This window comes from Amblyomma americanum, chromosome 10 (genome assembly GCF_052857255.1).
Source record: "Amblyomma americanum isolate KBUSLIRL-KWMA chromosome 10, ASM5285725v1, whole genome shotgun sequence".
Lineage (NCBI taxonomy): Eukaryota > Metazoa > Arthropoda > Arachnida > Ixodida > Ixodidae > Amblyomma > Amblyomma americanum.
The window spans coordinates 96590758-96604809 of NC_135506.1; the positions used below are offsets into that span (position 1 = coordinate 96590758).

Genomic DNA, 14052 nt, shown 5'->3' on the forward strand with positions numbered 1-14052 from the left:
ATTATTATCCCACTGATAAGCATAACACATAAAAAAAAATTAACGTTCCCCTAGGCACCTTGGTTTCGGTGACTGTTGGCTCCATTCATAAATTTGTCAAACGGGCCCCTCATTTCCTTTAACTTGTCTGCGAATAGCTTAACGAGGGTCTCGGTTCTGGCAGTCTTGATGTCATAGGTAGCATAAGAGGGCTCTCGCACAGTTTCCGCCCTCGCCGTTAGATGACGTTCTACGTCACGATCGCGGTATTACAGGACGTGCTACGTCCGCCGCTATGGTCGAGGGTGGCGCTGGTGAACACTCTCAAGGCTCGCTTACACCCAGTAAACATAAATTCCCACGAGAGCAGCAGATTGGACAGCCGTCGCCGTAGCTCAGTTGGTAAGAGCACCGGACGCGATATTCGGAGGTCGTGGGTTCGGATCCCATCGGCGGCATGGTTGTTTTTTCTGCTGCTTTATAAGTAATTTTCTTTAAGCGATTTATTAATCTAAGTATTATTATCCCACTGATAAGCATAACACATAATAAAAAAAATTAACGTTCCCCTATGCACCTTGGTTTCGGTGACTGTTGGCTCCATTCATAAATTTGTCAAACGGGCCCCTCATTTCCTTTAACTTGTCTGCGAATAGCTTAACGAGGGTCTCGGTTCTGGCAGTCTTGATGTCATAGGTAGCATAAGAGGGCTCTCGCACAGTTTCCGCCCTCGCCGTTAGATGACGTTCTACGTCACGATCGCGGTATTACAGGACGTGCTACGTCCGCCGCTATGGTCGAGGGTGGCGCTGGTGAACACTCTCAAGGCTCGCTTACACCCAGTAAACATAAATTCCCTCGAGAGCAGCAGATTGGACAGCCGTCGCCGTAGCTCAGTTGGTAAGAGCACCGGACGCGATATTCGGAGGTCGTGGGTTCGGATCCCACCGGCGGCATGGTTGTTTTTTCTGCTGCTTTATAAGTAATTTTCTTTAAGCGATTTATTAATCTAAGTAATATTATCCCACTGATAAGCAAAACACATAAAAAAAAATTAACGTTCCCCTATGCACCTTGGTTTCGGTGACTGTTGGCTCCATTCATAAATTTGTCAAACAGGCCCCTCATTTCCTTTAACTTGTCTGCGAATAGCTTAACGAGGGTCTCGGTTCTGGCAGGCTTGATGTCATAGGTAGCATAACAGGGCTCTCGCACAGTTTCCGCCCTCGCCGTTAGATGACGTTCTACGTCACGATCGCGGTATTACAGGACGTGCTACGTCCGCCGCTATGGTCGAGGGTGGCGCTGGTGAACACTCTCAAGGCTCGCTTACACCCAGTAAACATAAATTCCCACGAGAGCAGCAGATTGGACAGCCGTCGCCGTAGCTCAGTTGGTAAGAGCACCGGACGCAATATTCGGAGGTCGTGGGTTGGGATCCCACCGGCGGCATGGTTGTTTTTTCTGCTGCTTTATAAGTAATTTTCTTTAAGCGATTTATTAATCTAAGTATTATTATCCCACTGATAAGCATAACACAGAAAAAAAAAAAATTAACGTTCCCCTATGCACCTTGGTTTCGGTGACTGTTGGCTCCATTCATATATATATATATATATATATATATATATATATATATATATATATATATATATATATATATATATATATATATATATGGCCCGGTCTGGTGCTCGGCTTGCTAGGACTATATGGCTTGGCAAAGGAGCCTGCGCCTTCAAATCTCGTTCGTGTGGGCTTGGAAGAGACACAGCCCTAAGTCAGAAGCAAATAAAGAAAGGGCCACAAGTTGGGCGTCTACCGCAAGAGGCGGACTTAGGGTGGCTTGACGGCGGAACTAATTCTCTGATCCCTCAGGGCAACTGTTCGGTCCAGGACCCTTTTCCCAAGCATCTAGCCCTAGAAGAGCCGAGCACCAGGCCGGGGCAAATCTTTTACCAATTAAGTAACCGGCGGGTACCCGGCGGCACTGGAAATCGAACCCAGCATCTCCCGAACTAGTTACTTTGGCGGATCAGACATAATTTCTGCCGTCAAGCAACCCTAAATCCACCTAATGCGATAGAAGCCCAACTTGTGGCCCTTTTTCTGACTTCGCGCTGTCTCTTTTCCGAGCGCACAGGGAAGGCATTTGAAGGCGCAGGCTCCTTTGCCAAGCCATGTAAGCCTAGGAAGCCGAGTACCAAGCCGGGCGACAGCTTGTACCCATTTTAAGGAAACGGTGGGTAACGGGCCGGCAGCACGAGTCGAACCCGCCACCTCCCGAAGCAGAGGTATATATATATATATATATATATATATATATATATATATATATATATATATATATATATATATATATATATATATATAAAAGCACACAAAGCAAAGGAAATGAGGGGCTCGTTTCACTATTATATGAATGTAGCTAACAGTTACCGAAACGAAGGTGCATTGGGGAATGTTTCTATATGTACTTCTTTTAAATTTGTGGTGCTGATCGGTGGGAGAAAAATATTTAGATTAATATGTCGCTTAAAGAAAATTACTTATAAATCAGCGGGAAAAATAACCATGCCACCGGTGGGGTCCGAACCCACGGCCTCTGAATATCGCGGCCGGTGGTCTACCAATTGAGCTGCGGTGACGGCTGTCCAATCTGTTGCTCTCGTGGGTATTTATGTTTTGCATATAAGCGAACCTTGAGAGTGTTCACCAGCGCCAGCCTCGCCCATAGCGGCGGACATATCACGTCCTGTATTACCACGAGTGTGACGTGGAACCTCATATAACGGCGAGGGCGGAAACTGTGCGAGAACCCTCTTATGCTATCTATATGATATCAATAGATCCAGAAGCGAGACCCTTGTTGAGATATTAGCAGACAAGGGAAAGGAAATGAAGGGCTCGTTTGATAAAAATATGAAGGTAGCGAACATAGGTGCTTACGTGAATGTTTCTATATATACTTTTTTTTATTTGTAGTGCTCATCAATGGGAGAATAATACTTAGATTAATATGTCGCTTAAAAAAAACATATTCCTTATATGCTCCTCATTATATATATATATATATATATATATATATATATATATATATATATATATATATATATATATATATATATATATATATATATATATATATATATATATATATATTTCTTTTTTCTTTTATATTCCTTTTTCCAAGCAACACACAAAAAAAAGTTTTTGTGGGTTGCTTGGCAATAAACATTGTACGAAGAATGTTTTGTAATATAAAATATTGCAGGTTTTGCTAGCTAGCGCCTTGGCATCTCATTCAGTGATTATGAGAAGGACATCTGAAACGGAACACTAAAATATAACTGTATTTATAGTTGTACAGGTCGAAATATCCCCCAACCTACGCGGCAAATTTAAGCAGTATATGGGAGAAAATGGAACGCCCATACAAAAAGAAACACCATGTGAATTTTGGAATCAATGCTTAGAATCTGGCTTGTTTTTACCCAGCAGTAATTGTGTGAACCTTTTCGCAAGACAAATACTGAATCCAGACATAACTTCACAAGCGAAATCACGAGACACCAGGAGCAGAACGGTGGACAAACAACTGAAGCTTAATCAAGAAACGCCCAACCTACGTCACCAGAAGACGCATGCGTATCAGGCACACTAAGGAAAATACATATGTGGCGATTCACCAAGGAGTGAATACACGCTCTATATCTGGCAAAGAACAGTAGGCACATACATTGCCTGTCAAACTTGCATACGCACACTTTTACTTAGGAAATTAAATTCCTTGTTAATGAGATATAAAGACGCAGCATGACGCATATGTCACTGTCTTGCAACCTAACATGGCAGGCCTCTAGGATTTCTCTCTCCTTCTCGTGTCTCATGCTTTCGCTGGGGAAGTTATGTCTGAAATACACAAACTGGCCCACATGGTTACCTTGCTACTGTATCCAGACAACACCCTGCTTTGTTTTGCCTCATTTACCCGCTACAAACATGATAGTTGCGGCTCCTGAATTTGCATTCCTCAGTTTTCAGTAATCTAATATCGTTTTCTCTTTAGTGTCGTGAGCGTGACCTCACCATTGATTCCTCTGGAATAGATATGCATATTGCTCCATACGCCATTCAAAAACAAGCCATTTCCGAAAGTGTGCTTCATCGGCACAATATTCCTTACAAGTAGTCGTTCGTGCCTCACGGAACGCGCGGGCTGCTTAGATCCACAAGGAACTTCGCGCTGTTTTCTGCCGTCGCCGACATCCATTTTTTTGGCGTAGCATTTTAACGTAGGTTTCGGGCCTTCGCGCGACGCCCGGCGATGGCCACTATTGACCCTGAAGTGGGGTCATGTGACATGACGTCACGTGATGACGTCACACAGGCTGCAGATGGGGCCTAATATCGCGCCGTCGGCCGCCTCCCGGCGGTGGCCACCATTGACCTTCAAGTGACCTTCAAGTAGGTCACGTGACATGACGTCACGTGATGGCGTCACACCGGCTGCAGATGGGGCCTTATATCGCGCCGTCGGTCGCCTCCCGGCAGTGGCCACCATTCACCCTGAAGTGAGATCACATGATGTGACGTCACGTGATAACGTCACACCGGCTGCAGATGGGGCCTCATATCGCGCCGTCGGACGTCGCCCGGCGGAGGCCTCCACGCTTCAGTTCGCGCCGTCGGCGCCACCATCGCTGCATCACGTGATATGTGACGTCACGCCAGGGATGAAGCGGCGCGCGCCCGCCGTCGCGTCAGTCTCTGTGCCCGCAACCGCGCCAGCGTCTTTGCGCCGGGCGTGTATGCGGCAGCTGCTTAACAAGCTTCGCATCCACTGGGCTTAACCTTGATAAGCCTCCAATTTTTTTTCACTTGGGAGGCGTCTTTATTGACACCAAAACATTGTTGCGTTTGGTTGTTCTTTTTTGATGACTGTTGTTTAGATGGAAAAATCGGTGAGAGACTCTTCGTGGAGACTATAACCTTCACCGCAGAGCCACCGACTAGCAATGATTAAAAAGGAATATTTTCACTGTAACACATTGTAAACTTCCTTAAAGAAACCAATAAAATTCTAATAGACAAAGGGTCAGGAAAGAAGACACAATCTCTCCCATGCTGTTCAGCGCCAGGGGCAGACTGGATCGGGGAACAAACGCAAATTAATACCATCCAAGGCTGAACTAAGAAGAAATCGACTTGAAGAGAGCATGTATTATGAAGGCAAGATATCTGATGGTCGTTAACGCTAACCGAGTGGATACCAAGAAAATGCTAGCTTAGCATGGGTGGCAGAAATTTAGGTGGACGGATGAGATTGCTATGTTTAAGCCGATCAGATGGGTGCGTCTGCAGAGAATATGGTAAATCCGCATTTTCACAAGGTCGCTGTGCGCATGCGCTCCTTTTCTCCTCCAGCTCCACTAATTTAACACGAAGACTGCAAGCTCCTATTGCGCATGCACAGTTCATGTTAGTGGCAGGCGCATGCGACAGATGGCGGAAGCTGTCAAGCGCACACTTCCCACTTCGCAGGCGCAACTGGTTCCTCGTGGAACCAGATCATGCACGTGTCTGCCACGAGCGTTTGCTGTCAAAAATTAGAAGAATAACTTTTGGCACTCCCTAGAGGGCGCCAAAACTTGTGAATAAGGCGCATTGGAGAGGCATGGGTGAGTTGTCCTGCAGTGGGTGCAGTTAGGTTATGATGATGATGATGATGATGATGATATCACTGGACTCGGAGCTTGCGACGATCCCTTTACAGACGTTACTTTCAGTCGCCCGGTCTAATCTAAATTTCACGCATTTTGAATTTCCCATTTGCCTTTCCAAGAGAACTATGCACTCTTTTTCTTGGCCATAACTTTTACCACAGAAGTGGTCTGCTTTCACTCTAGGTTCAGCCGACGTCGTTAATTTCATATCGCCGGAAACATACTCAGTACATCTGCACGCCTCGCACACTAGTAATCACTCGTCCCTAAATCCAACATTCAAACTTCCGGATCGTTTATCACTCTACGTACAAGGCATACGAATTACCATGCTACTAAAGAAGGAGATGCAAAACATCATTCACTAATGCTACCTAGCAGATAAATTCCATTTATGTACTGTACTGCGTTTCTGTTTCGGTGTGTATGTTTCGTGTTGATATTTTTGTTGCTCCACTCTGGAAATACTGAGGGGCCTGAAGGCATGATAAATAAATTATAAACAAAGCAGAACAAACACTCCCGCTCTCTTAGTCCCTCATAGGGAAACCCACCCCAAAGCAATGGCGTGTCAGTCACTCCTTCTTATCAAATTTCGACAAGCTCCCAATTTTTGCACCTGGCTATATCAGCTTTCTCTCTTCTCAAACCGCTTTTGCTTTGTAGCAAAAATTTTGCGTCCTTTTCTTTAACCCATGTACTTCGACTACTTGACGGAAACCACAGCGCGAAAAAACGTACACACCAGAGAACACAAAAGACAGGACGACAGCTGAACTACCAAATCAAGGCGTGACCTAACAAAGAGTTTCGAACAAATGGCCAATTGCAGCTTTGAGAGCCAGGGTCAACGCCTGTCCACCGCTGTCTAGTAACCTTCCTTCGTTTCGGGCCTGTGCGAGGCCTCACTCCAGAAGGTGAAGTGCGGAGGTAAAAGATACAAGCCGATGGAAAAGAGACCTGTGGCGCTTGTCGCATACAATCCCAAACTGTCCCATAACACCAAAGAGGTAGCAGCAAGGTATGATATAAACGTCTTATTTTCTGCCCCCTGCAAGTTGGCTAAAATTTGCTCCATGGTGAACAGGAAGAAGCACGCGGAGTGCACCGTTTAGTATTATAATAATTTTAGCGAATACCGTAGCGGAGTTCTATGCCAGATTCCTGTCACGTGTGGAGAAGTATTACTAGAATTACTGCGCGCTGTTTCAATGGGAGGAGGAGAACGATTTCTAAATGTCAAAAATAATTTTCAGGGCTATATGTCCGATCACTGCAAGCAACCGGGTCAGGTATCTGACCCTTGATCTCGAACACAAAGTTCTTGGCGACATCAGAGAAAAAAACAGAAAGAGAAAAGATAGGAGTTTTCTTTTTCATTAAAAAGGATAAGGACGCGTGCGTCAATATTTCATCAATATTTCTCCATGACAAAAAATGGTCTTTCGTGAAAGTGCTCCATGTTTATATCACAGCGACCAATTGAACGCCCGACTGAGTGTTCGTCTGTAAATGGCTGGGTGTTCCACCAATATGTAGTTTTTTTTTTGTCTTCGCTAAGGTACCCCCGCCGTTTACTTCTTTCTTGGTTTTAACGGTTTAAGCGTTTTAATTTTCTAAGCGTGAATTTTTTACCATGTCAGCTGATGGCCATCAGAAAACCTGTTTCTAATCTTTTCTTTACTTTTGTTTTTCGCTTTGATAAATTTTTTCTCTTGATGGGTCTGCTCTCTTTTAGCTTTATGATTCAGCCCTTTGCCCCGCAGGTTTTTGAAATCGTTTACATTGTATTCTACCCTTATTAGCTGGTTTTCATTTCTACCGTTTTTTTTTCTCCTGTCTTCAACACGCTCTGGGCATTTTCTACTTGTCATATGCGCTCTGTTGCTATTTCATATGATCCGTCATACCGGATCATTACTGGAGCCGAACAGCAAGCGATGTCCTTTGTTGATAGCTTTCTGCATTCAACACGCTCTTACCGCTATAATTTGGCTGGCCGTACTGCGAGGTCTAGTGTGATTGGTATTTATCGTGGTGGGTTCGTGAAAAATAAAGATTTGGCAGTACAGCGCCCGTCCTCTCTTGTGTATTCAATCTTATCTACGTTCTTTCGAGCTGTGCTTTTTCTCAATTATATGGACCAACAAGGCCACAAAAATGTCCTGATGCACTTCGATATTTTTGAGAGCTTGAAGCCTGGTAATCATTGCCCGCGCAGTATTTATGACACATATACACAGGTGAGAGTTGATAATTTTCGTCCGTTTCTTATGTACGGTTAAGTTGTGAAACTATTATGACCTCAAAACAAGTATTTCTTTGCTGAAAATTTACCTATGTCTACTGTTCAATAGATTAGGGTGGGAAATAATTACTTACTTATGATGGTCATCCACCTTTTTTTGCTATTGCAGGGCAGTCAACATAAGACAGATACTGAAGCGGCACCAGCACTGCATCAGAGAGGTGATACTGTTATTTTATTTCTACGGTATATTAAACAAACAAAACTAACATTTGTTAGACTACAGCTGCAAATCTCAGGAGAATAATTCTCGTTCCAGGAATTATGTTGTTCTTGTCACAGCTTGATCTCGACCAACATTACTTATTCCCACACCTGCTCGATATTTCAGAGAGAATTATCGCAGTGGGGGTAAAGCAGGCGATTTAATAACTTCTATTATAAAGAATATTTTTCTCATCGCTCATAATAATATTAAAACACACAAGCTAATAGCGATAAAGAAAAAGTAATACGCGCGGCTATGGTTGAATTTGTTGAACATCTGAAGTTGTCTGACAACTTCTGCTCACTTTATTATAGTCTACATGAAATTTTTGCATCACCCTGAGAATCTAATATAGGGAAACCGCAAAAAAGCATAATAATTCACTACATTTCAGCGTTGTATCAGGTGGTCCAAACCGCACAAAAACAGTAAAAGTAAATACCTTAAAAATTTTAAACATCAGCGAGATGAGACTTTTGAGAATTTTTCATAAACAAACGAAGTTGGCCATTTTTTGGTTCGTTTTTATTGTGCGTTATAGCTGCCTGTAAATTTTTTGATTGATGTGCTTCAGCATACTTGTTGCTTTTGCCTTTTTACCTAGTACCACCACGATTCACGACCATCCGCCCGCCCGCCCGCCCACCCGCTTGCCCGCCTGCCCGTGCGTCCGTCCGTCCATCCATCCATCCATCCATTAATCCAACCAACCAACCAACCAACCAACCAACCAACCAAGCAACCAACCAACCAACCAACCAACCAACCAACCAACCAACCAACCAACCAACCAACCAACCATCTCAGATATCAGTCCTAGGGTACGGCATTTGCTGCTGATGCTATTGTGGTTGAGAACCGGGGTCACACCAACGACAGGAGTTCAAGTGACATCACATGGAAAGTTGAAGAAATCAATGTGTTAATGTTTTCACGGTTAGGTGTTGTTTGGCTATTGCGTTTCAGTATAATTTAGAAAACTGTTTATTAGTTTAGCGGCCAGGTGATTGAAACTGGGAGCCAGACACGCATAGACTCCGGGAAAATAATTTCTCCGTAATTTTTTATAGTGCCCTTACTTATTTTTTTTTAATTGGTTTTTGGGGGGGAAAGGAAATGGCGCAGTATCTGTCTCATATATCTTTGGACACCTGAACCGCGCCGTAAGGGAAGGGATAAGGGAGGGTGTGAAAGAAGAAAGGAAGAAAGGTGCCGTAGTGGAGGGCTCCGGAATAATTTCGACCACCTGGGGATCTTTAACGTGCACTGACATCGCACAGCACACCGGCGCCTTAGCGTTTTTCCTCCATAAAAATGCAGCCGCCGCGGTCGGGTTCGAACCCGGGAACTCCGGTTCAGTAGTCGAGCGCCCTAACCACTGAGCCACCGCGGCGGGGTCTTATTTGTTCATGTTCAATAAATTATAACGGTTGACAAATAGTTATTCTTCTTGCACAACGAATCATCAGCAATAGGGAGACTTGAACACATTTGTAGGCTGGACTCAGAGTTGCATTCCAAAAAAAGCAAGGATCATATTTGCATTTCCTCTGCGAATTTCATACCTCCATTACCCTCCGCTCCTGTCCCCTATTCTCTAAAGTATATTTGTTTTGCACTTTTATTTTATGTTCCTCATAAGTGGATGAGTCGAATAATACCTAAACGTAGACATTTGATCCAGAGATGTCTAGAGCTTCTAATTTCTCTCCACGAGTATTACCCCGTGCATGTTAATATCCTTGGCTTTCAAGACGCACTGCAATCTCGTTAACATATATTTCCGCGGAAACCGCGGCTCTAGAAACGTTAATTTTCTATGCGAGATTTATTAAATAATTCTGCCCTCTAGTTTTCCTTTGCCTTTATAGCATTAATAATGAACAGCGACGAGGATAACAGACAACCTTCCTGGTCTCTTATGTACCTGCGCTGTCGTCGCCTGCTTATTAGGGCAAAATCACTATTCCGGCATGTACACACTGAGCAAAATATTGAGATATTTTTGTGTTTGCAAATATCTTGCGGTGTTTTCGAGTTTGCGCTAAGTGAGACAAATAAATACAAAGCAAGTAAATAACCGCGACTGGGCTTCGAAACCACGGTGGTGCAAACAGATAAGCGCTGGCTAAGGCGCGAGAGCATTAGACTATCGCCGCTGCCGACCACGCTTCGCATTAAGCTGCTACATACACTCGCGCTGTGTATTGCACATCGTTTTCTTCATCAACTAATACAACTATAACATTAATATTCGCCCTTTAAGCTACTTGACGCAGTGGCAAACCGCATCTCTTGTATTTCCCGTGTTACATAGAAATGTAACAAGAAAATTGTCACTCTTATTAAACAACACCTGCATCGTGTTGTGAAACTCCTATTGGAAGCCGCTCTCATTAGCGATTGGACCAACAACGAAGATCACTGACTATGAAAGGAACCTTACTGTCATACTATATTCGCACTCATAAACGTGTAAGTTTATTTTCAGCAAATGGGAGACGCGACGGTGACGAAGAATAACAGGTGCACCACCGGTGTGCAGCCATCAATGTATCCGTAAACATTCTCAATGCGCACGAAAATGGGTGGTTTGGAATATTTTCTGCATGTCTCTTAATAGTAGGAATCAATGCAGACAACATCAGTGAATATTGCGTTATAGGTTTTGGCTTCTTCACATCCTGTGCTTTTTATCCTTAACAAAAACATGCGGAAGACTGTTGGGAAAAAAGATAGGAGAAGGTGGGGTTTGTTTTAGTTACTGTGACAACTAGAATCAGGATGACGTACCGCTGCTAATGACGCGTGAAGAAAAGTTCAGCAACAAATCAAAATATTTTTCAACAATAGAGTAACCGTTTATTTTCATGATTTTTAAGCATAATTGTTTTGCTTTAATACGTCAAGGAACTCGTGAGGACGAAAGACTATTCCGCTATGATATTGAATTCCGAGTTTAACTCGTCACTCTTCTTTTTTTTGCCCTGTTAGTGCGATCCACGAAACCACAGAACTCCATGCCCTGGCGGATGTATCTGTTATCCACAGAGGGGGAACATGAATCATGGATTGTGCATGGACCCTCGCTTTCCACGCCCACCGAGCTACGGTCCACCCGTCATTTCGAGACCATTTGGTGGAAGGCCTACAGGCCCCAATATAGTGCACGGCGGCTGAACACAATCCCTGCTCTCCGTTACTTGGCGGAAGCAAATAACAGCCATGAATTACATTCAACTTTAAAACATGTCGTTGAACGGAAATCCACGTTTTTGTGTACGGGGAAATAAAAAGTATTTTGGCTTAAAGTTTACTGCTGTGTTTTACTGTTTCAAAAAGAGCATGCACGAATTTCCGCATATAAACCTGCGTCAGAGGAGTCGGCGTTGAGCTGGTTGGCTGCCGTTATAGTTTTAAAGCAGAGGCAAACATGAAAACAAAACACAGGACTAAGAAGGAGCACAGTACAAGCACTGCTTCGCGGCTGAGTTTATTCGTGACAGAACAGTACGTGAAAAGGAATTCAGAACCAGCAGCCCCGTAAGGACACAAACACCAAGACCAATAACAAAATAATAAATAAAGAATCCACTGGCGATAATACGATGATCACAGTGTCACGGATCTCCCCGAATAACCCTCGGACCGAAAGAATGGACTAGGTGATAGGTGTATCCACACAAACGCACATTTAATACACCCTACGTGACACATACACTAGAACAAAAAAAACTAACAAAACTAATACAAAACACAGACTATAAATTCACACGACCCGGGCACACTGCTACCAGCGTCTACTACTAGCGTTCTACTATTAGTGGTCGGCGTTCGTGCTCACGGTTGGTTCGGTGTGGCTGCGTCGTTGTATGGATCCAGTAGGCGGCGTCGAGGCGGCGTTCGACGTGCTTGGGCTGGCGTCGCTGGCGGCGTCGCTGGCTGCGCCGTACAAGCTCCCGGTCCAAGCGCCCGTAGAGGTGATACCGGTCTTGTTAGCGTCGGGGCACCACCCGGATGGGTGGCAACAGCCATGGAGATACCACTGGCCGTAGCAGGTGGTAGCGTCCTCCGTTGACTCCCAGGAACGGGCTCAGGCACGGCAGGAGTTCCACGATGCGATGCCGTAGAACGCGAGCTCACCGGAGCAGTAGCCGGCGTCGCTCTCTTCCAGCCGATGCGTCCATGACCCGCCCGAGCCTCTCCTTCTCTGCTGTTCCCCCCGTGCCTCTGTCTGTCTGTCTGTCTGTTGTTGCCAGGAAGAAATAAAATGAAAATGCTCAGGCCTGCTCACTGGCTCAAGCCGAGCCACAATCGCTACCACGTGCAGTTAGTAGGAGAGTTGAAAGATGTGATAGATAGGATAGTAAAGACGCGCTAAAGACAAGGCCGATCCCGGAGCAAGTGCAATACCGGGCCAACCGGTGGCGGAAGTGAAGCAACCTTCAATCTTTTCGCCACATTTCAAAAATAAGTCCAATTGGACCCGTAACAGATATTCTACGGGGTCCGTGCCTCGCTCTCACTCGCCCTGTTACAGCCTCGTTGTTAGTCCACGTAAGCCTTGCGTCGTCTTCTCTTCTCCACCAATCATCTCTCTCCACCTCACCGAATGCTTCTTCTTCCTCTTCTTTATTCTTCGGTTAATCCACGTCTTCTTCACACCTCTTTCCTTTAAAATTTAATTTAGGCTCCTTAATATATGTGACACACTTATCTAACAAATTAACGTTAGAAGTATTGATTTTTCATTTTCCTCTCTACATTGATCGCTTTCGCGTTGCGACTTTTAATCGTATTTTGCAGTCACTTTTTAAAATCAGTACAGCGTGGGCTTGTCGCGGGTGGAGGCGTTTGGTGTTGGAAATGAGGTGATGTAAGATAAGAAATGCTTTCTGATGGGTGGCACAAGGTGGTTGGTGATCGAATTGTCCATAAGATGACATTTAGTTGTTTGGGGCGGGTAGAGGCTTCTGGGCAGTAAGGGTGGATAGAGGGCAAATGCGGATGGGTTGTGGGTGGCGGCCTTCCAGAGGGTGGCGGTGGGTGAGGCTTTTACAGGGTAGAGTGGTTTTTTTGTGGTTGGCGAAGGGCAAAGGTGGGTGTGTAGTGGCGGGTGGAGAGAGTAATTTTGCCTCCTGGAGAGTGGTGGAGAAATCGCAGAACCGGATGCCATATTTACCAAAGTATCGATAGCGGTGTCAGCGCAGAAAGAGCGCATTATATTTGAGGCCGCGCGTTCACACATGTCACATTCTTTCCAGAAATCACATCTCCTTTATGACGAGTGTGACCACTATGGGATCCCCCCTGTGGATCTCTTCGTTGCACAAAGAGAGCATCTCCATAACCTCCCGCGTGCATTGATCTCGATAATTTGAGATGATTACGATGTTATCAAACACCATCCTGCAGCAAACTCTATACAGAATGCTAGACTAGCTGGTACGAACATCTCGTAGCCAATTCGTGCTCGGTACAATGGCATTGTGTTGTGCAGCACGAGAGCTTGAAAATAGGCGTCCAACCACATCTCGCTTGCGCTCCCCTCTCAGGCCAATTGGGCTGCAGAACGAAATGCCGAATTGTAACTATGACAAATAGTATTTTATTTGCACGCAATTTCCGTCAAAATAAACAAAAATTGGAGGGGGCGCTTAAGTTCAGCCTGGAGAATATGACGCGATAGCGTTAATGGATTAATAATCATATATGCGGAATTGGTCATTCTCAACATTACAGTTTATTTATTTTTTTGAAATACCCTCAGGGCCATACGGCATTCTAGAGGGGAGTGGTTATACAATGTAACAAAGCATAGAAATAGGAGC

General features: G+C 44.6%; 1 long non-coding RNA gene, 1 other non-coding gene and 1 pseudogene across 2 annotated transcripts in view; 2 read left to right on the forward strand and 1 right to left on the reverse strand.

Moving 5' to 3' along the window:
- LOC144106215 (uncharacterized) overlaps positions 1-11537 on the forward strand; it is a 47361-nt gene extending 35824 nt beyond the window's left edge. The window contains exons 3-4 of the long non-coding RNA XR_013308933.1: positions 8123-8174; positions 11216-11537. This is a non-coding gene — a long non-coding RNA (uncharacterized LOC144106215). The remainder of the gene's footprint in view (positions 1-8122; positions 8175-11215) is intronic.
- TRNAL-CAA (transfer RNA leucine (anticodon CAA)) lies at positions 1358-1431 on the forward strand. Its single transcript has one exon. It is a non-coding gene; the product is annotated as a tRNA-Leu (tRNA).
- Positions 11538-12600: 1063 nt separating the features above from the next.
- On the reverse strand, positions 12601-12720 carry LOC144108962 (U2 spliceosomal RNA; annotated as a pseudogene).
- Positions 12721-14052: the final 1332 nt, after the last annotated feature.